General features: G+C 49.4%; 1 protein-coding gene across 1 annotated transcript in view; it reads left to right on the top strand.

Moving 5' to 3' along the window:
* The first annotated feature begins 934 nt into the window (after positions 1-934).
* LOC8042772 (MAP/microtubule affinity-regulating kinase 3) overlaps positions 935-23,431 on the top strand; it is a 159,400-nt gene continuing 136,903 nt past the window's right edge. Inside the window, 1 exon segment of the mRNA XM_040211723.3 lies at positions 935-1,166. The gene's annotated coding sequence lies outside the window, so the exon portion shown is untranslated.

The following is a 23,431-nucleotide window of genomic DNA, read 5'->3' as shown; positions in this document are numbered from 1 at the left end:
AACCGCTTGAATCGATCATCGAAACTTCGATTCGAAAAAAGTTCGCGGCATCCCTAGTACATTGCCAAACTGGCCGATGTATTAATGACCGAACCCGTGAGCATGACTGGTCACTCCGGTCGACCGCTGAAGTTACTTGCCTCTGCCACAGCCGGACTGGAAGCGCCCGCTCTCTTTCTCTTCTTACGGCCTTTGCAATCGCCCGGGAGTCAATGGCATTTTTTCTCCGTATGTAGTTCACTTGCTTGCCGTATGTAGTTCACTTGCTCGATAAGTGCGTTAGCGAGCCGTCTGCGGCATTGTTAGATAAGGAGATTCCATTTTTAGAGAGAGAGTGGGGTGGCTGGAAATGAAGTGGTTTGTCATAGTATTTAAGTCTGTATTTTTCAATAAACCTTCAGTTGCGAGTGCGCCTCGTGTCGTCGTTACCCACTTCCTTTGTCCCCGTCTTTCGCGCGCTTCGGGATCTCGGAGTTATGGTGGCTTATCGGAGGCCATGCAATTGCACCCTCTTAACAGAAGTTTGCGAGAGATGGCGACACCTGTCCAAGCAAGGAAAATCAAACGCCTCCCTTTGAATTGGTGGTAGCTAGCGCTACCTGGCCTGTGTGTACGTCGCGGCGACCACTTTTCGCATAAATGACCATGTTGCATGTGGCCCCCTGTGCTCTGAAAGGTGAATCCCTTCTCCGAAATACGTCCGGACGTTGTGGGCTCTGTGTTGCGAGAAGGAACGTGGACTGTTTATATTCACGCGGAGAACCGAGAAAGACTGCAAACTGGCGGATTCCCACGTCCTCCTCTCGAAGGCGCCGGCGGCGCCGCCACCAGTGGCGCCATCTCCTTTGATCTCCAGTGGCTTTACGTCTCTCCACCCAGTTGTCCTGATTGGCGCAACCGCAGCGCTTTTTCGCGAAGTAGTGGCAGTTGCGTGCAACGCCAGATCGAAGGCGTGTGTCTTTGTCGTTGTGTCGTTTCGCGGCTCAGCTGACTTTTCCTCGTGTGTGTGTGTGTGTGCGTGCGTGTGGCTGTGCCCCTGCGCGCCGCTGCCAGGCTGTGTTTTCGGCGTCGGCCCTTCCGTGCATGTTCCGTCCCGCCCAGAGCAAGCTGCCCCGGAGTGAACTCCCCGCTGCGTGGCGGCGGTGCTACTGCTGCCGTCGAACCAGGTGAATTCCTCAGGATTGGCCCTCCTTTATTTTCGGTTCCGCGGGAGTGATCGACGACGGCGATTGTGTACTCTTGTGTCCGTCGCTACCGGCCTCCTTGACAAGTGGCTGCGTTCGGTCCGTCCGTTGTTGGGGCTCAAAAATCCGCTTTCGCCGTTTCCTCGAAGAGGGGGGGGGCCGCAACGAACCGCGAAAACTTGCTGCGGGGTCGCCTTATTTGGATCGGGAAGTACCGCGGGACCCCACTTTTCTGCTCTTAATTGGCCACTCGCACTTTTGCTGCTCGCGCCTACGAAAACCGAACGGGGAAGTTTTTGCTGCTGCTTCCACGGCTAGGAGGTCGGCGAGCCGCTTATTTCTCGTTTCCCCGTGTTCCCGTGAGCACGATGACGGCCACAGAATGAGTCACTTTGCACGTTTGTTGTACGCGTTGTTTTTCTTTGTATTCTCGCGTTCCTCGCAGCTGCCCCTCACCTCACGCGTAGCAGGTTTGGAACCGGATAGATTGCGGCGGGAAAAGCTGCGTTTCATCCGCGACGGTTTGACCGATCCGTCGATGAGGTGGTCTTTGGCGAGTAAATTGCTTGGCTCGAGGAGACGTCGGGCGACTGCAGCGTGCGAGCTTGTCTGAGCAGTGGGTGCCCCCCAAGGTCGACTTGCCTCTGCCGCCCCCACGCACTTCTACACGTTTTGTCTGTCTAGGGCTTTTTGCGTGGCCTTCAAGCGTTGCCATGGCCATGGCTTCGTAGTTCTCTATTACGGAGCGAAAGTTTCGCATAAACGCTGCTAGCGTTAAAAAAGAAAAACAAGTATTTGGTTTGGAGAAGATTGTCCAAGCACTCGTGTCGGAAGGTGTCTCAGGTCCCAGAAAGGTTCTGGAAGTGACGCGAGGGGGAAAATGATAAGAATTGTATTATGGATGAGCAGAGCGTGACCAACACGCTGAACTGATCATAACTTTGCCGTTCCAAAACATAGGTCACCACGCTTGTCCAGTGCCCGTACATGCCCACAGCCTTGCCTCACACAAAGGATCACCTCTAACCAAGTACAAAAAAAGAAAAAGAAGAGCTATTATTTTATTTTGAAGCCATGCAGAAGCGCGAATGCGGTTTAGTCATGCCACATGTCAACCAAACGCGGAAAGAAGACCGATCGCTATGTTCATCGGTTCGTATGTGCACGTATAATAATAGTAATGATAATAATAATAAAAAGCCACAGGTAGAAGCACGCGTGGCCGTAAAACTCTGTGTAGAGCTTAACGCGGTGACGCACCAGGTAACTGATGCGCCCACGTGACGTAGCTGAGCCTACCCAGTGACGTCTGTGTTTACAAACACGGAACGTCGCAACAGCTGCGCTTGCTCGACGACGCAAAAAAGAAGAAAAAAGGACAACAGACTCAATGCTGGTTCGAGCTACTTGGTTCATGATGATTGAAAAGGCTGAAAGCGCAGAACAAGACAAGGACGAAGAAGAAAACACACAAACAGGCGCAAACTTGCAGCTCATGTTGTGTCCCAGTCAGTCAAACCAGCGCACATGCGCGAACCAAGTTGCCACTCATGCCTCCACCTCGGGTTAAAGAACTACAAGTGGCACAATTCTACACACGTGTTCAAATCCTAAGATTCATACACGTCTAGGCAAAACCGTCCAGAAAGCCTCTCTGTCACTAAGGGCGATAGGCGGGGTGCTAACGCAGTTGTCACCCGAGCTCTGATAAAAAAACGCCCATCTTTCCTACAGTCTTACTATGGGCTATTTTAATAAATTTTGTTAATACTAAAAACAGTTCGCACCCGCAGTGCATGCAGTAAACCGCAAGATGCCCTCCCTCCTTCGACTTATTGCGGACCGCAAGTCGACGGTCACGCCCTAGGAAGCTGTAGTAGATCGTTTTTCTCCTCCGCTGCGATATCCGCAAAGAAAACGCTGCAGCTGCGCATGCGCGCCGCCAGCCTTGTCTGCAGAGTTGAAGGTCTTGTGGCGGATTACGGAGTGCTTTGCGGGTGCTGAACGGGCTGCGGAAACGGTCTACTAAAACTCCCAGACCGTTTCCGGAGCCCGCTAGGCACCCGCATAGCGCTCCGTAACCCTCCGCAAGACCTATGCAGACAAAGCTGGCGGTGCGTACACAAAGAAATTAGTATTAAAATTAGAGAGGATTCAGAATTTGGCGTTGCGCTTTATTTTCTCGAAGTATAGGAGGCTAGATTCACCTACGGAACTGTATTCCAGGGCAGGAATGAATCTACTGGAAGAGAGGCAGAGGAGCAAACGCTCGAAAATGGTTTACTTGATTTTAAACGGACAGACAAAGATAGATTGATAAGACACCATACGTCTAGAATTACGCGAAACAAACACACTAGAACACTTGAAGAATATCGTTTCGCCAAAAACTGCTCTGAAAATTAATATTTCCCCCGAACGATAAAGGAGTGGAATGCGCTGCCAGAAAGCACTGTTGCAGCCAGCACCGTTTCTGAATTTATGAGAGGTCTGCAAAAGTTATTGTAAAATTTATGTATCTAAATCTGCTGCTCACAGTGCTTTGTGTATTTCTTTTTTGTGAGTGTTTCCATTGTGTTTGATAATATAACCGTAGGGTACGCAGGTAATGTTATGTTGTACACCATGTTCTGCGTGGCTATTTTATGTTCACTTTTGTTGCTCACCCCTATCATGGTCCCGGTCGTGAGGACTCATAGTATTGTCAAATAAATTGAAAAAAAAATATACGCGGCTGGGGCGTTTTCTTTACGGATACCGTAGCGGAGGAGAAAAACGATCTGCTACAACTCCCTATTGAAACATCGTTCCGTCTGTGCGATGTAAACGCGCCCGCTTGTTAGCGGTACCTCGTAAACAACATTAGATGTGTAGGCTGTAAATTGTGTGACTTGCTTCTTCAAGCACTCGACGTGCTTCTGGCCTGTCATCATAGAACAAACTTTTGCCAGCTTGCACGGCGCAGAAAAAACGTTAACCTCGTATTTTTCACCTATCTTCAGATTGTGTGACACCCTATGCAAATAAGGAATCCCTTGAGTCTTTGATTTCTTAACTTTGTTTTGTTGAACACCATCTGTGTTTAGATTCTTTGAAGGATACATTCACACACTAAAAATCAAGCAGGGAAGGTAACCTGCATTGTTTAGTGCTCTATCTGTCGATTAAAACTGGTCGCTACTTCGGGATGGCAACTTTTTGATAAGGCAGCCTGAAGGCAGGAAGAGGGATAGCCTCTTCCTGCCTTCGGGCTAAAAGTCTTTTGATAGTGCACATTCAAAGTTGATAAAACGAGGCATTGCCTCTTCGTATACCTTCCGGCTGCCTTGTAAGAAAGTTGCCATCACAAAGTAGCCACCAGTTTCAATCATCAGATTGACGCGTTGTTGGGTTTTTTTAAACGCATCTTCTTTGCCTATCTCCGCTAAGCCTCTCCCGTAACTTGTCGGGTTCTGCGGTCATTTTCTCGAGGTGAAAGCAGCCCCGACTCAGCGCTCCATTTTATCCATCTACTGAGATTAGTCATAAGAAACTGTGGATAAATTGCGTATCGGTACTTTTCCCAAGACTATCGGTGGTACCGAAGAACTATTGATAGTCACATACAGATATTCTATCGATAGTCGACTATCGATAGTAGTTCGATAGTATGCTATCAATAGTATACTGTCGACAGTTTCTCAACAGTTTTTATCGTTTTCCAATGTTTTTCAGATTGTTTCGCGGTAATTAGCGGAAGTTACTTGAAGTGCCACTGTGTTTTTGGTTTCACGAGATTACCTGATTGTACTTTTGATGTTTTCCGTTGCCAAAGGGTATAAAGCGCCGAAAAAACACGGAGCGAGAAACGAAGAAAACAACGACACAGGGCGCACTCTCAACTGAAGTTTATTCGAAAGACTACACTATCATTCCCACAGGAACGCACAGTCACTAATCAATCCTTGCCCAGCTCACGTTTTAGGTACTCATACTCATCCGTGGATAGGGCCAAAGAGGGTTCGCTGACGGACTTGTTTCCGCTAGCCCTAATCTCAAAAGCCTCGTGCAGTCCGCGTGACGCCTTTATTTTTTGTATTTTGCCAAATCTTTTGTGCTGTTGAATGGCGGGGTGCAAAGGCATCTGCAATGAACGGCGAGATACCCTGACGGTGGTGTCCTATAGTGGAAGTCGCGTGTTCGCGGGCCCTATCATGAACACATCTGCTTGTTTGCCCCACATAGCTTAACCCACACGCCATCGGAATCTCATACATGACCCCCGTTGTGTAATCTGTGTACTTGTTCCTATGCTTAGTGTTGCACGGGTCTATGATCGGTTGGGGGTTATTGATTCTTCGGCAAAATCGCCACATCTTATTAGGCGCTGAAACTTATTAGGCCTTTGCACCCCGTCATTCAACAGCACACATCTTTTGGCTAAATACAAAAACGAGGTGTCACGCGAACTGCACGAGGCTTTTGAGATTAGGGCTAGGGGCAACAAGTACATCAGCGAAACGTCTTCGGCCCCATCTACGGATGAGTATGAGTATTTAAAACGTGAGCCGGGCAATGGTTGATTGATGACTGAACGTTCCCGTTACAAATAATAGCGTGTACGCTTAAAAAAAAAAAAAAAAGTTTTGTTGAGAGTGCGTTGTGTGTCGTTGTTTTCTTCTTGTCTAGGCCCGTGTTTTTTCGGCGCTTTTTAGCCTTTGCAACTGGCCCATCTAAGCACATTATTCTCAGCTGCCTATCCAAAATATGATTGATAGCTTTATAATGCTCGGCAATCGATAGTACTACATCGATAGCTTTGCGATAGTAGACTCTCGGTAGTTGAACGATAGTCGGCTATCAATAGTTTTACGATAGCCTATAGTTCAATGATAGACCATTTATGAATGTACTGTTGATAGTTTCACGATAATTCACTATCGATAGACGATTATCGATAGTATACTATCGGTAGTACTATCGAGTTTTTTTTTTACTATCCCTACTTAGTGTCTCTTTTTTCGTCCTGTTTGTTCGCGCTTTTTAACCTTTTAGTTAATCCATACTTAGATTCGGCTTTCACTCTCCATAGTTTTTTTCCTATCTATTGTCCGGGATATCAGTTCCCCCTCTAATCTTAGTAGGAAATGTGCGGAAGGACAGACGGACGGACAAAATTTTGGGATGGGGGGTAGTCTTGAAAAGCATCTTATGCTTTAATAAACTGACTGATCGTGACCATTGTCATGAGCTCGTATTGCCTTCTGCCAGAAGGAACACTTCTAAAAATTTACCTCTCTTTTTGTGTATAGGTGATATTGAAATGCATTCCCGGTATCTCCCGTAACAATAGTTGACCATGCCTCGTTATCAACAGAGCTCACTCGACACGCCTTTCCTCGCCAGAATGTTTCAAATAATCATTGAAGTCGAACGGCGTTTGATAAGTTATCTACCCACGTAATTACCTTACGTGTGTAAAATGTGTCGAGATATTGCCCCCTTACGTAATGCCGGGGCCCTTAAGTTAGAATCGATGAAATGAACGCATTTTGAATTTGACTGCGGACGAATGTGGCGTCCGCTCCGGCCGCTGGTCCCAGGCTGTCGCATTCGCTCTTGGCCGGGGCCCTCTCGGGGGAAGCTGCAATGAGTCGCCCAGAAGGGGCTCTCGGAACGTCGGGTAACCCCGGTGCGCGGCAGAGGTCTTCGGGTCTCACGAGTCCGACTTGCGTCGGGGAGAGGAGCAAGCCAGCACAGTAACTAGCGTGCGAACGGCCATTTTGTTGTGACACTTATTGTACGAGTGCGTGGCTGTCATTTCAACATGATACTCTGAAATATCTACTACAAATAATTATAAAAAAAAAAAAAAAAAAAACGGCAACAGTAGTTTTGGGCAGATTTGTCCGAAGAGGTTTGTTTGCGAATTTTTATAAAATTCTAGGCTATAAATACTCACCATCAATTGAAATGTTACGTTACTAGACTCTACATCGATTACCCAGGATCAGTCGTTAATACGTTAATAGGATCGCGAGCGACAGTCAAAGATGCAAACAACGACAATAACGATAAAGATAACGAAAGTCGTCTTGATTCACCGCTCCTTTGGGATTTTATTAACACTACACATGTTTCGACTTTTAAATAAAAAGCTTTTTCTTTCGCGCGGTATACGCAAAATAAATTGAAATATTTGAAGAAGAAAAAAAGCACACACACGCAAACGCGCGCGCACGCACACACACGCACACACACACAAACACACACATACACACACACACACGCGCGCGCGCGCGCGCGCGTACCCACTGTTTGTATTTAAAGAACGTGCTCCGCATGCATTTTTAATTGTTGGGGTCATCTTTGCACTTCAGAATGTCCCTTCCACCTGAGATTTAAAAGGGTCTTGGGTCTATGAGAAGCGGCAGTGTTGATGACGTCGTCGAGTCAGGCACTTTGTTTTTTGTAAAAGTCGACCCTGCAGCGCTCTGCCTCTCATTTACTACGCCACCTCCCAGCGGCCCCTTTCTCATAAATGGAAATACCTGAAACTAAAGAGCGCAAAGTTCTCCGGAAGTATCCCCATTCGAGTAAGTGCCCAAAGCTCTCGAAACCACCAGCAACTGTGCGTGTGGGTGTCCGTCCTCCGTTCCGGCACGTGTTTGTTAGTTCGTAGGTTTTATTCTTTTTCGAATCCTGAATGCGCTCTTCGATCATTCCCAAGTGAGTTCTGAGCGAAAGTTTCCAGATGGCTTGACCACTGGGAAATGAAGTTTCCACAGAAGCTGGGGCTTTTCCAATGAATGTGGACTGGGCGGGTGTTCAGTTCCAACGTGCAAGTAATAAACTAGCTGGCAAGTCACTCTTCCGAGCGTCGTCGTGGGCAGGGCTCGTGGCGCTTGTTTGGCGCACAATTTTTATATCGCCCGAAATGCGTAAAAACTTATCAATTATTATCTAAAAAAAAAAAACGCCATGACATTTTTTGTAAATTTTTAACTGGTCTAGTCTCTAATGGCAATTGCCGTCAATGCCGTGATTGCGACATGGCCCCTGCAACGAAGAATTAAAAAGTAAATCAGCGGATTTTGGTTATTTACAACAAAACGGTGTGTTGAGCTAGTCGGCTCGTTACGTAAATTTCAACGCAAAAAAAAAAAAACAGCAACAACAACATTGACAGCGTGAAGAATCACGACAATACGAGGTGCGCTCCCAACTGAAAATTTTATTCTAAACACCTTGGCTTAAAAACCATTAAAAAAACATTATTTTCGCGATGCGCACTCATGCTCCAAAAAGAAAAGTTCCTTATCAATCAAGGCCAATGATGGCTCGCTTCCACACTTATCAGGACCCCTTGTTTTGATTACAGATGCCTCGAGGATTCGTCTCGTAGTGTTTTGGCTGTCTCGCTCCAGAATCGCTGTGTCATTAAAACGGGGAGTGCGCTCCCATCGGTTGCAGTGAACAAGACCCGGGACTGACTGCTTTAACGAGGCTGCACGTTCTCTGGCGCGGTTATTCACACAACGCCCAGTTTGGCCCACACAGGAGCGCCCACAGGGAAGGGGAATGTCCTATACATCTCCAGTTTTGCATTCCATAACCTTGTTTCTGCGCTTGATCTTAAAATGATCACTAGCTCTCTCTCTCACAAGCATTGACTTTTTTTTTACCGCGATGATTACATTTTGCATAATGTCCGCCGAGTGATAAATATACGGTGAAGACGGCACCCATCTCACTCTCACCCACTTAAGAAAGAAAAATTTTGATTTAAGGTTAAACATTTTGTATAGAAGTGTTAGCACGTTCTCTGAACGAGGAGCTCAAATATGGCGTCCACCGGACCTGGCTAGAAGACCTAGCGTTCTTTGGGCTTTGAAAGGTCGCGAACCTGCCGACAGTCGATTTCGACCAGGTTCGATCTGTTGAACTTATAGCCCTAAGTTAGGTCAAAGTTCGAGTAAAGTTCGGCTTTTGTGCGAGTGCGCAAAAATTGACAGACGGCCTGACGCCACTTGGCTTAGGATGCTTTATAGAAATGATAATCTAACTAAAGCGTTCAAAGCTCACATGTCTGTTTTTGTGCTGTGTAAACATTAGTGGCCATTTTATAAAATAGGAAATGAACTACTTTATAGGTTATGTGCTTCTCAAAAATTCTCAATCTTTTTTTTTTTTTTTTTTGAGGAGTCGGGCAACGCTTCGTGCGTCGAACGTCGTCGAATTTCGCTGAAACTTCGAAGGTTCGCCGTATCAGTCAAACCTCGCGACATTCGTCAGAAGTTCGTGACTGTGGACGGTAGGGTTCTTGCATAAAACATCTCCGTGACGGCTAGCTGTCAGCAACTGATTTCCGGTGATCAATAAACTGGCTGAGCAGCCCGGGTCCCCAAAAGGACCATGCACCTATCAGAAACAGTGAAAGAATGTTAATGCAGTTGGTCAACACTCCCCGTTCTGATCGATTCTCTTAGCACACGCTTGCAGGCATGTTTTTTTTTTTTTTCCTTTTTAATAAGGAACGCTTGCATTCATCACTCTCATCCACAGTGTGTCCCCGAAGGAAATGTACGCACCGAATCACTCAACTAGTAAACCAACACCCGCGCATTTTTAAAATTATTGAAAAAAAAAAAAAAACTTGTTCCCCATGTTTCTTCTACCATCAGAATAAAATTATTATTTTTAACTTGAACGTGATTGAAAAAAGTTTATACTTTTTTTTCTTATTTCTTTTCTTTTTTTCATTACTGTTTCAAGTGTTCCGTATGTGCTTTGTCCTGTTAAAACCTGTATGGGTTTGAGCCTTTGTCAGACGTTTTTATTCACCTTTTTTGTCCAAGGCTCCCCACCAAATGGCAGATAAATACAAATATAAACTACGTATCGTCAAACGCGCAGTTTCCGCCCAAATGTAACGCCGTAGTTGTCCGGGCCATACGGGCAACGTTTTAGCACGGTCCGGTATCTTCTGGTGAATTCCACTCGTAGATCCGGAGCGCTTACCCAAATCTTCGAGGGAGGCGAAATTCCGCTTCGTGGGACCCGCTCCGAATCGACACGTGGAAGATAAACTCGCACTTTTGGAGCGAGCTCCCCCACACCCCTCCCCACCGCGTCCCCCTCCGCCGTTCAAAATGGCCGCTGCTCGGACTTGACAAGCCCACCAACGCCTCAGCCGACTGATCTTTCCGACGACCAGTGACAACTCTCACTGCTTAGCTGCAGAAATAACACGCGACACAGGCTGGGCGAAATTGTGCGTACCACGGCGCCCATGTCACAAATAACGAAGGCGTCCGCGATCGGCAGCGTCACATACCTTTCGGCCGCCTCGAAGCGGCGGGGCATGGACAGCGATTGCCAGCGGTGGAGTTCAGATTTATGGTACGACTTCAATAAACACAGAGGTAACAAACGATCACTTGCACGGTCGTTGCCTAATCTCTCCTTGCTTTATTGCCCGGGAAAACGCCGGCGGAATGCATGTGTAAAAAGGTAAACAATCATTGGCTGCGGAATGAGGCCTAACCTTCCGTCTGCGTCCGGCTCTTCTGTCTTTTTCTCATTCTTCCTCTCACGATCACAGATGTCAGCGCTTACGATTTACCACGCTCCACAGTCTCGGCTTTGTACACTTATCTACGTGAGGTAGCTAGAAGCGTTCGAGCCATCACGATCCCACGTAAACAACCGACGCACCCGAACAGACCCAACTCGACGACCCGACCGTGGCCCGACCGGCCCGCCGAGCCCACCTCGCCAACCTCGCGCCCATGCGCACTGTCAATTAGGAAGGAAATGATGACGTAGGCGCTCTGTCAACTTCCGGAAAAATCTGTGAAATCCCGCGGAGCAAGTTCGGCGGGGTTGGAGGCGCTCCGTCGAGCGGGCGCTGCCAGAGATGGAAGGGGGGGGGGGGGGGGGGGGGGCGCTTTTGGAGCTCTCGATGTCTGCGAGCGATATTCACCATTACTCAAAAGTGATAAGCGATTTTCAGAAATTTTTAGTAGTAAAATGGTTACTGACGAATCTTACGAGACTGAACGGCGCGAACTAAACCAAAATGTGTGTGCGTTTTTTTTTTTTCTGGGCTTTTTTCTTTTTTCACAGATTCGGTGTTTTTCGGTATTATTTTTTGATGTCGGACAAAACCTTGGTGTTTATCGGGGCTGTTTAAGAAAACAGGACACGGGCGTAGGATTCTCAAGCCTCATCTAAAAATGCGCATGTAAGTGTGCTAACGAGCTGATGAACTGGGTGTACCCCAAACAGATATACAGGGTTTTTTCCACCGGAAAAATAAACTACGCGTCGTGGAACGCCCATTCTCTGCCCAAATGTAGGACGAGCGCTCCCAACTTGTTGCCAGTTTCAGACCTAACTGTTACCTTATTCAAAAGTTGCCAGAGGTCTTTTTTTTGTTGAAATTTGCAATGGGAAAATGGCGGCCGGACATAGCTCTCGAATACATCGAGCTCTATATGAAGCCAGTTGCCGAAAAGGGTAAAAAATATTCCCGTTTTTTCCATCGAAATTTTCAGAAGATGACTTATAACTTTTAAATGAGATAACGGTTAGTTCCGAAACTTTGACCTCTGTTTGGGATCGTTACCGCTACGATTGGGCGAAAAGTACGCGTTCGGTGATAACTATTTTTGTTTGTGTGTGTGTGGGAAAGGGGGGTGGGTGGAAAGAAACACCGAACTTTTGTTTGGGGGGGGGGGGGGGGGGGGGCGGGGGGGGGGGGGGCAGGCTGTACATTGACCATGACAGAAAACCTCCAAATTGCAAAGAAAAACGACAAATAAGGGCACAGAGTTTTTTAGTGTTTGTGTCGTTTTTTACCTACAATCTCAGGATTTTTGTCATGTTCAGTGAAGGTGTGGTTACGGAAGAATCAAGCAACCGCGCGCGGACAGTTCAAGGCAAGCTGTGTTCCAACTCCACGAAAAAAAAAAAAAAAAACTGCTGTTAAATATATTTTTCGCAAAACTTCGATTTCTTTTTTTCTTTTTTTTTTTTTCTTGTTATTGAGGGTATATATTTGAGTAAATCGGGGTCTTTCGGTTTCCCCCGATTTTCGTAAAACCGCCTTCCGGGTTAATTTACGTTTTTCTCAGTATCTGTACCGAGAACCCTATGCATAAGCAAGACGGAGCCGGTAGCCGTGGCAGGGTTGTGCACTATGCATGAGTACATTGATCCGGAGCTGGTTATTAGCGTCTTGGGTACCTGTCAAATCCATTTGTCCAGGATCATTTACCTTCGTCAGACGTCTGGCTTCCCCGATAGATAATTCAGCCACTTATGGAGTGTGCCGCTCGAAGCGGCCACCCCAGGGCGTTCGCGTCGTTCTGCACGTGCCTTGCGCTTGCCTGTGGGGCGTCGAAGATTGCCGCGATGACCCCTACCCGGCCCCTTCTCACTTCTCCTGTAGCCATACCAGGATTTACTCTCAAATCAGTTAAGGGACGTCGGTTGAGTGTTTATTCTCGAGGCACTATACCCTTTTGTATAGTTCATCGAGCAACATTGGTGGTCGCCATTTCTGTCTTTTTGAACTGGTTAGGTGGCGCAAGCTACCGCCCGTTACAAGGGGTATAGCCATTAACATCCACCCTTCCATGTGGGCACCAAGCGTGTGATTGGATCCGAGTCCTCGTCGAACGCCAGTGACGCAGCACTCGTGCGCAGTGTACATGCTCAGAATACGTGCCCGAACAATGACGGATACGGTTCATCGGCGACTACTAGATGGCGCGCACTCTCGAAAAGGGTTTGGCTAGGTGGCGCAAGACTCCGCCCGATTTGAAGCTTTCAGCCGTATCCATCCATCCATCTATTAAGGGACCAGGGACTCCAAAATGGGCTAGAGCAGCAGCCACAAACACTCTCCTTCACCTAACGTCATCCCACTTGGGTGGTGCCAGCTGAGCGGTTGGGCCGGAGCACGACTCCGTGCGTCCTTCGACGCACTGATTGGACACGAGGCCCGGCCGAACGTGACGCAGCGCTCGTCTCCAATCCCTGTCTGCGCTCGATAACACCGTGGTGACGTCGAAATGCACATCGAACATTGTACCTTCCAAGCACGAAATAAGTAGATACAGCACAACCTATTTTGGCACGGATAGACATTTCGAAAAACGTGCAGCGCCCCCGGCGGCACCGGAATGATTGCTGGAAACATCCTGCAGACAGTGGCGTCACGAGGGTCAGCGGCACCCGGGGCGGTAGCCCGCCACTACACCCCCTTTCCTTCCCCCCGGGAGCGTAAGATATGCAGAGCAGCTGGCGGGGGCGGGTGGAAAACGGAAAATGCCTTGGTTATCTAAGAGGTTTTAGGTGTGTGTGTGTGTGTATAGATTGAAATGGGGGAGGGGAGAGTGAGCGCCAATTGTGTAGATGCACCCGCTTCTCTCGCTCTCTTCGGTGTCATTTGGTAGGGACTGCGGAGGCAGGAAGGAGCGCACAGGACGTTCCCATAGTGCGTTCCGTGCTCTGCACCTCGCCTTTGGGTATTTCTGTAAAATGTCTCTCGCCGTGGTGTGTGGAACGACTCCGAGATAGTCTCTGGATGAAAACAACAAAACACATTGTCTTTGGTACCGAGTGTTCGGGATGCACCGTCCCGGGAGAAGGTGACTGGTGTAGATTTGCACGCCGTGTAGTCCCATCGAGAATGCTCGCAAATGGCACACAATACACGGTTTTGGCTTCAGACATGGTGGCATAATTATCTGCGGGCACACGCCTCGCACATATTCCAGAGCAGGTCTGTACGTATGTACACGCTTGGAACATGTCTGCCATGAATTTCTGCACGACCGATGCGACAGCGTGGCGAGGAGGAACCAGGCCTGTTGTAGGACGCATTAGCGGTGGCAGCGCGGCACTGCCGCAGGTACGTCCGTGGGGGTATTTTTCCGTCGGGCGTTGGGAGGCTGCCAGGAGCGAGGTTCGGCGTTTGCCGACGGCCAGACGACTCATTCCTTCCGAGGCACGGGGGCGTGTGTCGCGCAGCCGACGACCTCCCCCGGGGCCAACGCGGACTCGACCGGGGGCTGCCGGGTTGACGCCCCCGCGACCGGGGACCCGGCGGCGCGTTCGGGCACCGCGACCCAGAGGAGACGAGGCCCGCGCGTGACGTCACCGCTTGTGGACCTCTGACCCTCCGCCGTGCGGAAAACGGGCTGCAGTTCGACGACGCGAGTTAGGCGGCCAAGCTCACCCGCTTACCGTATCGTTCTCGTAAATTACGTGGAATGACATCGTCCACAGTCTCCCTGATCTGACATCCACCTTAGCATTGGCACTTGGGGACTGGAAAAGCACTACCTGACGACGATCTTTGAATCAATAACGCTCATATATTTGCAGCAGCTATGCGGAGCGAAAGTTGGTCTGCTTCTTTTGCAGGGGGCTGTGGCGACGTCAGAGAGACGCCGAGCTCTGATTAGCTCTGATGGGAAGGATAGTGGGTAGACCTCAAAGCAAGCTGCCTCGAGGTCTGTCCTTCAATCAGAGCCAATCAGAGCGCGGTGTCTCTCTGACGTCACCGCAACCCCTGTGCAGGAAGCAGGCGATTTGCTGTCCGCATACCTTCTCGTTGCTAGCCCCTCGCATTGCGTTTGTTCCCCCCCCTCCTTAGTCTCGGGTGTTTAAGATGTCGAAAGTTCACCAGCTCGTCTGCGAGTTCTCTGTTATTTCTAGAGTAGAGTTGTTTAATATCAAGTCCACGTTGTGTTCCTTTTTTCTTTTTGCATTTAAAGATCTCCATGCGTGCCTACTGCCTCGTGTCTTTTCTACGGTGCCTCTAAGGCGTCTCGGACCGGTCTGTTTGACGTCCCATTCCGCCTCGAAAGGCGTTCCGAAGTGGCAACACCTCATCAAAGCCGGGGTGTCGCGCCGTTGGATGTCTCGATCCTGGCCGCTGGTCGTAGAAGTGCTCGTGAGTAGCACATTAGGAAGGCGAGTGTCGCCGCTCTCCTCGCGGCGTCCGAAACTCCTGCTGCCGGGGCTGAAAGCGTCCACCACCGCCGCTGTACCGCCGCCAGGATTGGCATCGGCGACAGCATGAAGCTTCTATGACGTCACCGAGCGGAAATCGAGGGACGGCTTGTTTTTATGACGCTGTAAGCCATAGCCTCCTCTATACTCACGCAGCCTAACAGTTCGACGACGTAGCCATGGAGTGCCCGGTCGCAGATTTGGAACGCCATGGGATCTGGGAGCACAGAGTATCCAAGAGACATCCCTCAGTGAACCTAGACCCTACGGGAGCCAAAGTTGCGCATTTGTTTTCCCCGCCACGCCGCTATTCCCCGAGATCCATCACGTGAGGAGCAAAGCATCCGGTGGCGTGCAAAAAAAGCCACCTTTACGGTCGCTCCGCCGACGTTTCTCGCGCCCCGGCGTATGTCCCCCTGCTTTCCGCCTCCTTTTCCTCCTCTCCTGTTTTCCTCGCGCGCCGGCGCGCGCGGCGCCGCTATTCGCCAAATTTAGTCACGTGAGGAGCAAAGCATCCAGGGTGTGCGGGGAAGCCGGCGCTACGGCCACTCGCCGAGGCTGAATGCGCAACTCTTCTACCGTAGGTAGCTATAGCTATACAGGAACTCTAAATGAACCTGGACGTCAGCGCACAGCTTTTGCAGCGGCGATGACTCGAAACACACTCGCTCGCGCGGGAGAAGCGTGTTTCGGCGTCTCGCCGCAGCGGGGCGCCGGTCACGTGGCTCTCCTCTCATCCGTTGTCTGCCGCTCCACCTTTTCCATTTCGGCGGCCGCTTCTCGTGGTGATCTGCCAGGCTTTGTCAGTATACAGGAGGCTATGGGTAAACGCAGCAGGTTCGGAGACGCCTTTCAGGCATCGTACCCTCGCGTGACCTCGAAGAAAATAAATGATGATGATGATGGGAGTACGCCGCAAAGAGGCAGACGACGCGCGTGTCTGGCGTCGCCCGCGTGCTAGCATCGCGCACGTTGTTGAGACGCTGTGGTACGCGCTGACTCGAACTAAACTGCGACGTGGATCCACTAAAGTGACGGCGGTTGAGTCTGCTCCGTTGTTAGGTGGTATTGGTTTGGGCAACGGCTGCGGCCGCAGGGGCAATCAAATGGCGCATCCGCGGGTGCCGTGTGGCCGGCCGGCCTCGGCGCCGAGGCCGTCGGGCTCTTGACGTCCGTCCATATCGGTGGCTTCGTTTGCATGCCGAAGTAAATGGGCCGCCTGCGTTACGCACGGAGGTCACGCCGGTGGTCGCGGTTCGTCGAGCGCTCTCTCCTCTGGCGAGCGGTGGCCGGCGCTCGGTCCATTTAAGACCGCACTGTTGTGTATTTAGCGGAATACGTCGTTCAAGATCCGTTCAACGGTAACAAACCACTTGTTTACTGAGCGAGATATTTACATATGTACAATACAGTCAAGGGAAGCACTGATCATGCAGTTTAACAGCCGAGCTCCGTCTCGCGCCACTGACCCGTTCCTCTCGTGCCTCTGCCGATCTCGGATCTTCCTTTTTTTCTTTCTTGCACTACCAGTGGTCTTTTGCAATTCACAACACGCACTGCTCATGGTACACCCGCCGGCAATATGAAGGTGAACACCTTACCTGGTCTCTTGCCTGTTTTACGGCTCCCTAAAGCTATGTTAACTCTCAACGTCTCAAATTGTACGTGGCTTGGGGGTCTAAACTTTGCGTTCTAGCCCTCTTCTGGAACAGACCTTGTTCCAAAATTTGCAGGAACGTCAAAAAACAAGAAGAGGGCTGTTCACCTTCATATCGCTCACGGGTGTACATCACGCGGACGACAGAATTAGGTGCGTGTCGAGTGTGTTTGCTTGCGTACATATGGGTCTGAAGAGAGTATGACCAATCTGACTGCCATGCAAGAAAGAAAACCGCCTGTGTCCTTTTGTATGGACAGTGTGACCGACGTTGCAACCGCCTGCGACGAGAGAACGCGCCGTGTTTCGGGTTACCCCGGCACACCTCCGACCTGCGTGCGTTTGACGCTCTTTCACCGTGCGCTTGAAATAATTCTGAGAACGATACAAGCGGCCATTGCTCATAGACGCTGCGCAGATTTGACGTTTATTTTGGGGAAAATGTAGACGCTTAAATATGATTGCAGGGCCCCTTTGACAAGTGTCGCGTCTGGTGTTCCTCTGGGGTTTGGTCTGGGACCACTGCTTTCTTTAAATATTAATGAACAACCTTCTTGCCTCTATTTTCTCTGTTATTCGTCTTTTTGCAGATGACTGTGTCGTCTATAACAAGCTAACATCTGTGGACGATAACATTCAACTTCAGGATGACATAAGAACAATTAGCAAATGGTGCGAAGAGTGAGTGGTACCGTTAAATACATCTAAATGTAAGCTAATCTAGTTCATAAAAAAAAAAAAAAGAAATCCCATCCCACCAGTTCTACCTGGATTTTGACTTCAAACCGTTCCTTCATATAAATATATGGGCGTCAGACTAACATCATACCTTTTCTGGAATGATCACATCGAAGCCATCTCTGCTGATAGCTCCAGAACTCCAGGACTTTTCCGACGAAACCTCAGATCTGCACAATCACTTGACCGCAAGCTGGCGTAGGACGCGTTTATTTGGACCGAAATTAGATTATCTGGAACCCTCATCAAGTCTACCTCATCAATCATCTGGAAACAATTAAAAAAAGGGCTGCTCTATTCACTCTATCCACATACGACGTTTCCATCAGTGTTTCCGCCTTAAAAAGTCAACTAACCCCTCGCCCCCTGCAGCTTCGTAGAAAAGTCGTAGACCTGCCTTCTTCATAAAGTCAATTACTTCGCGGCCGGACCTCATCTCGCCCTAACAGTGCCTGCACCTTCAAAGGCATTTCTGGCTCAGCAAACGCCTTCTACGGATCATTCCTTCCACGAGCCATCAATGACTGGAACAGTCTCCCATCCTCGATCGTCACCATCGTCGCCCCGGAGGAATCATGTCATCTCTTCAATCACATTTTTCATGTTATTAATATCCGTTACTCTCGACTAGTTACTGATTTATTCTGAATGTTTTTGTTGTTTGTCACTGTATTTCATTGTATGATATGAATGACCCCCCCTTTTATCTAGTGCTCTAAGCAGGTCCTTGAGGCGTAATAAATGAAATGAAAGTCAGGCCTCGGTCACACTTAACTAGGGTGAACGTGGGTACAAGCTCGAACGCAGCCGTGGCAGCGTAACGCGCTATAGCCCAGCGCCATCAAGCGCGCGCGTGTCAACGGGAGGGCAGTCCAGGTGTCCGTACGCGTACGACGTCGCTTGCCTTGAGGGCTGGCAGACAGCGCGTCTTGCGAGACCTGTCGCCATTGTTCGTTGAAGCGCCGCCCACGTGACAGGGCATCCCCCGGGTCCGCCGAAGATGGTTTCCCGCGTGCCCGTGGCGGGATGATCGGAGAAGTTCTGCAACCCCGTCGCTAAGGGCGTCTCGGGAAATTGCTTCACTCGTACATGAAGTGCAAAACGCTTCCACGTGTCCGGCATGCTTCGCGCGCTCCCTCGAAGCGCTCGGATGATTGCCTCTCAAGGCAGCCTCTGCACCGACCGCAGGGGGCTCGAAGACTCCGCCCCTTAAACTTCCCGGAAGCTTGCGGAGAGGTTAGTTCTATAGAGTCACTACATGAGCTACGCTTAGAGTGTCGGCATTCCGTTCCCCGATCCGGTAGTGGGCGCCGCCATCTTGGTGACGCTGCCGTCAGTCGTGACAATTAAAAAAAACGTGACTTCCTCAGCTTTAGGTGCGGTGTTCGGAAGCTTAGGTGATATCGTTTTTGCTGTGTCGCGATCTATTTTGACGTGTCTGGAGGACGGACAAGCGTTTCGTCCTATTTTAGATCCTGCGATTCTAAAGCGTAGCTTATTTAGTGGCTCTTGTTCCGTCTGTGTCACTGGATCCTGGAAAAGTAGCGCCAAGCTCCCCGTATGGTCGCCATTTTGGTTAATGAACTTCCCCTTCACCCCTCCATTCTTGGGTAGCCGACCCGAATTCCCGGTGACAGGTTCCTTTACAAAGACATTTCTGGAGAGCCGAGACTTGGTTATTCACACACCAACGAAACAAGGGCACATCTTCACACCAGATGCGGCGTTGGTGCTTGACGGCACTGAGAAAAATATACTTCCTGTCTTGAAATACGCACGAACAACATTATCATTGTCTTCGGAGATTAGCATGATTGGTGTTTGCATTGCATGCACAGTGCCAAAGACGTTGGCGAGGAACGCTTTCAATACGATCATACTCCGGCAGCGATCTTGGCGCGACTGGTTCAGAACGAGCCCAAGCTTTGCAGATTTGCATGGAGCGAAATGGCCTCGGCAACCGATCAGCCGTCTGTATGTTAGTATCTGTTTGTGCCCGGCTAGCAGGCGGGGAAGGCAACGGCTTTTCCAGGATTCAGCGACTTGAGTTCCCGCGATGCAGTCTCGTGTTTACCTCAAAAACCATAACAAAAAAGGCTTTGTCGGAACGATTTTCTGATTTGCCGCTTCATGCGTTCCATTAAGACGTACGCAGGTGTATCTTAGATGAGCTTTGAGTTCCAGGCGTGCACGTTTCGAACGCCAAAGGCATCGTTTGTTCCTTCGACAGCCAAATCTCGTAAGAACTGCCTCGCCGAGCGCGTTAATAAAACTTTTTCTCGATGGGAGAACCCCGATGCGTGGCGACGGCGCAACGGAAATGGCTGGCGAGATCGGTCGATTCCGTCTGCTTCTAAGTGGTCGGTCTCTAAATGATCCCAATTCCTTCGTCCCATCCAAGGGACATTAAGAGATGATCATTGCCTCGCTCAACATCTTTCTTAAACTTCACGCGATATGTCTCCAAGCGTCGCCTGTGGCGTAAGCGAGGGGATGTTTAAATATTCCGGGGCATGCCCGACGCAACGGACGTCGGCATCATCCTCGGGAAGCTCTGACAAATTACCGTCAGTTAAGCTTCTAGTTGATGTATTTTGAAACCAAACACTGGCCTCTCTGATACACGTTTTCGTGTTTTAGACGTTATTATTCTTTTACTGTCCAGACCGGTTATAACGAGGTCGGTTATAACGAAATAGCGGATATGACGAAGTGATTTCCGATTCCCGTTGACTTCGTTATGTCCGGTCTGGACAGTATTTCAATATATAGTCATTGGGACGTTGACTCTGGCTTTTTTTGCCACAGGTAGGACAGCTTCGCATGTCCGACATCTTTTGCGTCGGGCATGCCCCAAAAATACGCGCTGTAAAAATGAATAAATACATAAAGTGACTGTTAAAGGCTTTTTTTGTGTGTGTGTGTGTAAATCGCCGTTTATTTTGTATCACACATATTCAAAGCACCGCATTATTTTCAATATTTTTTTTTTGTTACTTTGTGGGGTTTGATTTTTAGAATATTCTGAAATCGCGAGCTTCTTTTGTGTGTGTTTGTCGCGGTCCGGTTCGGTGTTTTTTTTTTAGCTTCTGCCTCTGCACCGTCTCATTCTGATAAAGCTGCGCGAACTTTACTCGCCATCGAATATTCGCCCGACATTTCGAGTGCAGAGCAGAAAACTCGTCGTTGAAAAACAACAGTGTACAGTGTCGTAACATTAAAGACCCCTTTACCCTCGTTGAGTGCGCTTCCCCCTTGGCACGAGTGTTGTGCCCCTGACGTCACGCCGCTGCGGTGGCGCTGTCGACGGCACTGCGCACGCGCAGACGAATCACTCCGCATGAATTTGGTTTCAGCGCACGCGCAGTGCCCACACCTGGTGTGGGCAGACGCGGGCTTGTTTGTAAACAGCGTGTCGGTCTGCCCCCCGCTTCCTGTTAGTAATGCCCTGTGCAATAATTAGATCAATAAACTTTAAAAAAAAAGCTGACATTTGACGTGATATTCCGTCGCCGGTTACGTGAGAATCCAACGTGGCGACGGCCGCGCGGGAGTCTTTGCCGCAGCTGCGACTTCCTGGTGACGATTCTGGGCGCGCAAAAAAGCCTCCCGGGGGGGCTCCTTTGACGGCGGCGTCATGAGCGGCGCTGGCCTTGAGGTCACTGACCCAGTTGGCGGGGACCTCGGCGGCTCGTTTCCGCGGACGCCAGGTTTTGCCCGCATTGACGTTCGTTCCCGGATTCGCTCCGCTGTGCGCCCGCAAACGGGCAGACTGTCTCCGGCTGTGCATTGTCTCGCGCTCCGATGATGGGACTTTTAAAGCGCGATTGTACTCTGGCGGAAGCCGACTCGGAGTTCGCTCGCGTGTCTGGCGTGGCGTCACTACCGCTAACAGCGGGGAAGGTTGCCCCAATCAGCACCTTCTACATATACAAGGCCGAAGGGATGACGTCACCCACGAGAGGCCGATGCGGAGTACAGACTCGGGGGCTGAAACCAGTCTTGCACATGTTACTCGAAAAGAGTGATTGAACACAATTGCGATTGCGCTCGGTTAAAAAGTATTTAATTTGATTGCTTGACAAAAAAAAAAAAGGTAATCGACCGTTAATTGAAAAAAAGTAACGGTTATTTTCCCGATTATTTAAGACCTTCAAAGCGACAGATTTCTCGGTCGGTTTAAAGACGGGTTTTTCGTATAGTACAGTAGTGAATCGGAACGACCGAATTATAAGATACCGTATTTTCCGGACTATAGTCCGCGGGTCCGATAAGTACTTAGCCTACTAAAGAAAAACGAAAATTTTGGAAAAGTGGCGATTTATTTTTCAATGTAGTCTCCTTTTAGTTCGATACTTTTCACCCAGCGATGCTCTAACTTTTTTAACCCATCTGAAAAATACGTTTTCTCGAGCTGTGCAAAGTAGGCCTCCGTAACGGCGATGACCTCCTCATTCGACTCAAATTTCTCCCGGCGAGTGACTTTTTCAAGTTTGGAAACAAAAAGAAGTCGCACGGGGTCAAATCTGGAGAATACTGTGGATGGGGCAGCAGTTCGTAACTCGAGTCGACCAATTTGGCCGTGGCGAGGGCGGAGCTGGGAGCCGGTGCGTTGTCATGGCGGAAGAGCTTCGCCAAACGGGGCCATTTTTTCTGCAATTCGGTGTCGAATCGGTCCAATAATTCGGCATAGTACCGCCCTGTGACCGTTTTGCCCTTCTCCAGGTAGTCGATGTCGATCACACCTTGTGAATCCCAGAAAACGGTGGCCATCACCTTTCCGGCCGATAGGACAGTCTTCGCCTTCTTCGAAGCACGTTCGCCGGTGAAGTCCACTGTTTCGACTGTTCCTTGGTCTCTGGTGTGTACCAGTGGATCTATGTTTCGTCGACGGTCACCAAACGACGTAGAAACTCCTTCGGATTGCGCCTAAACAGCGTCAAGCACTGCTCTGAAGTGGTCTCACGGTTGCGCTTGTTGTCCGGAGTGAGCAAACGCGGCACCCATCGCGCCGACAGCTTTCTCATGCCCAAAACTTCATGCAGGATATGACCCACGCGGTCTTTTGAGATGCTGTCTCGCGCACCTTCAATCGGCGGTCTGCAAATACGAAATCGTGGATTTCTGTCACATTATCCTCCGTGGTAGCCGTTTTCGGGGCACCTCGGCGTGACTCATCAAAAACCGACGTGCGACCTCGTTGAAACTCGTTAACCAGTTTTTGACTGTCGCCATCGAAGGAGAAGAGTCAACGTACACAACATCCAAGCGCTCTTTGATTTCACTGCGCGATTTCCCTTCCGAAAACAAGAATCGAATCACCGACCGATATTGCTCTTTTCCATTTTTCTAAAATTTGCGGACACGCCCGCTTCCACATGCGGTCGAAACGAAACTACGAGTCCGATTCGGTTGAAATTTTGATAGTAGCCGTCTACGAGAATGTACTACACGATAGTAAATTTCTCTTGCGATAGTGGCGCCATCGGGTGGTGAGGCTAACTACTTATCGGACCGTCCGTACAGTGTTTAAAAGATGAAGATTCACCCGATGCGGACTATGCATATGCGCGGACTATACAATGATTTGTTTTTTTTTTCTATACTATCGTTCACTGTGACAAGTCGCGAAGAATTTTATGAATGACGGACTATATTGATATTGATTTTGGTCCGATAAAGCTTCTTTGTGAGCTCATACAGTAGGCATTTATCGAGGTGTGCTGTGTTTGATACTTATTAAGTTCGGACTAGGCACTAAGTGCGGATTATGCACGGGGTGCGGATTATGTACCGGGTGGGGACTATCTAAGCAAATACTTTTATTTTTGACCTAAAACCTGAA

Source organism: Ixodes scapularis, unplaced genomic scaffold (assembly GCF_016920785.2).
Source record: "Ixodes scapularis isolate PalLabHiFi unplaced genomic scaffold, ASM1692078v2 PGA_scaffold10__122_contigs__length_95168666, whole genome shotgun sequence".
In the NCBI taxonomy this organism is placed as follows: domain Eukaryota; kingdom Metazoa; phylum Arthropoda; class Arachnida; order Ixodida; family Ixodidae; genus Ixodes; species Ixodes scapularis.
The sequence above is the reverse complement of the archived record's forward strand: the minus strand, read 5'-3'. Positions and strand labels throughout refer to the sequence as shown.